We start from the raw sequence: 3,929 nt of genomic DNA, 5'->3' as shown, positions 1-3,929 counted from the left end.
GGGGAATTACTTGAAAGATTATTTATTTTAAAGATTTTATTTTATTTATTCATGAAAGACACAGAGAGAGGCAGAGACATAGGCAGAGGGAGAAGCAGGCTCTGTGCTGTAGGACTCGATCCCAGGACCCCAGGATCATGACTTGAGCCAAAGGCAGATGCTCAACCACTGAGCCTCCCAGGAATCCCTTGAAAGGTATCTAGTAATCAATTTTGACTTCTCTGAAGAATACTTTGAATATATCATATGTGTGTGTACATATATATAATTTAAAAATATATCATGGTATATATAATTAAAATATATGTACATACATATATACATACGCACATTTTAGGATCTGATTCTGGGTGTTTGCAACCTTGTAGTTCACTAATAAAACATTTTTTTGTGTTGATTCTGTTTGGTTTCATGCATTAGCCATTTGAGAGTCTCCCTGACACTTCACCGACATATTTAAATAGTAGCTAATAGTGGAATATAGAAACCTTACCATTTAGGGGGCGCCTGGGTGACTCAGTCGGTAAAGCATCAGACTCTTGATTTTGGCACAGGTCTTGATCTCAAGTCCAGTGTAGGGCTCTGCACTCAGAGGGGAGTCTGCTTGAGATTCTCTCTCCCTAGGCCTCTCCCCTCACTTGCTCATTCTCTAATAAATAAATAAATCTTTTTTTAAGAAACCTTACCACTTAGGTCCCTTTGCACTTAGGTCCTTTTTAAAATATATTTATCTTAAATATTTCCTCTTCTTATATTGAAAATCACACCTTACTTTCAACCATCAAAGCCTAGTCTGTTGGATTTCTCATATATTCATCTCTTCCATCATCTTTATCTGTTCCTAATGTTCCAAATTTCCTTCTGTTATCATATCCTTTCTGTTGAAGAATTCCTTTGGCAATTATTTTAGGGAAGGTTTACTGGTGAGAAATTATTTTAGTTTTCCTTTATCTGAGAATGTATTTCACCTTCATTTCCTTTTTTTCCCCATTTCTAAAAGATATTATTGGGGGCACCTGGGTGGCTCAGTTGGTTAAGCATCTGCCTTTGGCTCAGGTCTTGGTCTCACGGTCCTGGGATCGAGCCCCATGTCGGGCTCCCTGCTCAGTGGGGCGTCTGCTTCTCCTCTCCCTCTGCTTCTCCCCCGTCACCAATAAATAAATAAAATCTATTTTAAAAAGATATCGTTGAGGCACCTGGGTGGCTCAGTGGTTGAGCACCTGCCTTTGGCTCAGGTCATAATCCCAGGACTTTGGGATTGAGTCCCAAATCGAGCTCCCTGCAAGAAAACTGCTTCTCCCTCTCCTATGTCTCTGCCTCTCTGTGTGTCTCTCATGAATAAATAAATAAGATCTTTTAAAAAATAAATAAAAATTAAAAATTTTTAAAAGATATTGTTAAATATAGAATTTTCTATATCTATAGATATATCTATATCTATAGATATCTATATATTAAAATCTCTTTTTTTCCAGCACTTAGGAAATATGGTGTCATTCCCTTCATGCTTCATGGTTTCTGATGAGGAATACACTATTATTCTAATTGTTTTTCCCCTATAGAAAATATTTCACTTCTCTCTGAATACTTTCAATGTTTCTCTTTGTCTTTGTTTTCACAAATTGTATGATGATGTATCTTGGCACGAATTTCTTTAGGAATTCCTCAGATTCCTTCTACCTTCAAGTTCACAAACTCTTTCCTTTGTCATTTCCATTCTGCTATTGAGCCCATTCAGTGAGCTTGCTAATTTTATTGAATTTTTCAGTTTAGAAAATTTCAATTGATTCTTGGTATCTTCTATTTCTTTTCTGAGACTTCATTTTTTATTTGTTTCTAATTGCTTATTGGAGCATTTCTGTAATGACAGCTTTAAAATCTTTGATAGATTCTTGTCTTTTCTCACTGAGATCATGTTTCTGGATCTTGGTGTGGACTAATACTTGATTGTGTTCTGAACTTTTTGGGTATTGTGAGAATCTAGTACTTAACTCTTCTACTCTGGTAGGTAGCCACCCTATTTGGCTTTAGAGCATACATTCCGGCCCACTGTTGCATTGTTTTTCTTGAAATGTCAACTTAGTTTTCAAAGATTTTGTACTGTTAATTTGGTCTGCCCTATTTGTGTGCTCCTTAGAGGACTGTCTGAATCCCACTTAGCATTTCATACTGGAATTGACTTCTAAGACCTTTTTACTGTTTGATTCTGGCACATTTCATGCAGAGGTTGCTAGAGAGTCTCCCAGTAGTTCATATGCATATGTAAGGAATTCTTTTCTTTCGCTCCTTCCTCTTAGTAATCATTTCCCCACTTAATGACTGAGAGAAGCACCACCTCATAGTACTCCAAAGTGGCAGGGAATATCTGGATGCCTCTCAAAGTCTCCGTGGAAACCTTACCTTACCCACTGGCTGGTAGAAGGGGAAGATGTGTCACTGCATTCCTGGAGGACAGGGAAGATGTTAGGGCTCCGTCCCCGGTACCAGTGCTGGTTGTTATAGTACTTAGCAGAGAGAGGAAAGAGTATAGCTTGTGGTATTTGTGAGGAGTGGGGGCAGGTATTATCTAAAGAGTTCTGTCTGTCTTGCTTAGCTTCCCCTTTCCTGGTCCAGTTACAGGGAGAAATCATTTCTTGAGATTTTTATTTTGTCTGCTCCTTGTGTTTTCTAAGTTCTGGCATTCTCTAGTCCCCAGAGCAGGATACATAGGTAGAAAAATAAAACAGAGAATTCATCTCTATAGGACTCCTTTTTGGAGTCCTAAAGTCCCTGGCTAATTTGCCTTATTTTTCCCACCTTTCAGAGTCTTCTGATATTTATGTATTTTGTCCAGAGTTTTTAGCTATAGTTGAAGGAAGAAGCAGGGTGGCATGTGTTATTCCATCTTATCTGGAACCAGAAGACACAAACCCTAGGTTTTTGATCTGAACAACTGGAAGATTAGAGTTGACATCAGCTGAGATGGGGAGGACTACGGATAGATCACATTTGTAAATGAAGCTCAATACCTCGGTTTTGGTGATATTGAGTGTGCAACATCTACGACTCAAACAAATAGAGAAATGGAGAGGACAATTAGATAACTAAGTCTAGAGTTTAGGAGAGATATTTGAGTTGGTGATATAAATTTGGTGTAATCAAACATACAGATCTTTCAAACCACAGTATTGAATGAGATCACCCAGGGAGTGGGAAGGAAACCAAGTACATAAAGAGATCAGGGAAAAGAGGAGGAATGAGCAGATGGAACAGAGAAGAGGAAGCCAGTGAGGCAAGAGGAAAACCAAAAATCTGTGGTATCATGGAAACTGATGGAAGAAAACAGTTTTAAGAAAAAGGGAAAGCTCACCTGGGTCAGATACTGCTAATGGATGAGGTTTTGTAATTTGGATTTAAAGCATTAAATTTCACAATGCAGAGGTTACTCCTGTCTTTCATAAGAAAGGTTTAAGTGGAGTGGTGGAGAAAACATGATTGGTGTGGATTTATAAGACAGTGGGATCCCTGGGTGGCTCCACGGTTTGGCGCCTGCCTTTGGCCCGGGGCACGATCCTGGGGTCCCAGGATCGAGTCCCCCGTCGGACTCCCGGCATAGAGCCTGCTTCTCCCTCCTCCTGTGTCTCTGCCTCTCTCTTTCTCTGTGTCTATCATAAATAAAAATAAATAAATTTAAAAAAAAAAGACAGTGGAATAGAGGAATGGAATAGTGAGTGAAGAATTCTTTTGAGGACTTGCAAAGAGGAGAAACAAAATGAGGAAGTAGCTGGCAGCAGAAGAAAGGTTAAGAGATGAGTTGGAGGCTTGATATGTTGATTTCTTGTTTTTATTTTTTAATTTATTTTTTAAGATTATTTATTTATTTGAGAGAGAGAGAAAGCTTGAGGGAAAGGGAGAAAGAATCTGAAGCAAACTCTGTGCTCAGCACAGAG

Source organism: Vulpes lagopus, chromosome 16 (genome assembly GCF_018345385.1).
Source record: "Vulpes lagopus strain Blue_001 chromosome 16, ASM1834538v1, whole genome shotgun sequence".
Taxonomy (NCBI): Eukaryota; Metazoa; Chordata; class Mammalia; order Carnivora; family Canidae; genus Vulpes; species Vulpes lagopus.
Note: the sequence above shows the minus strand (reverse complement) of the source record.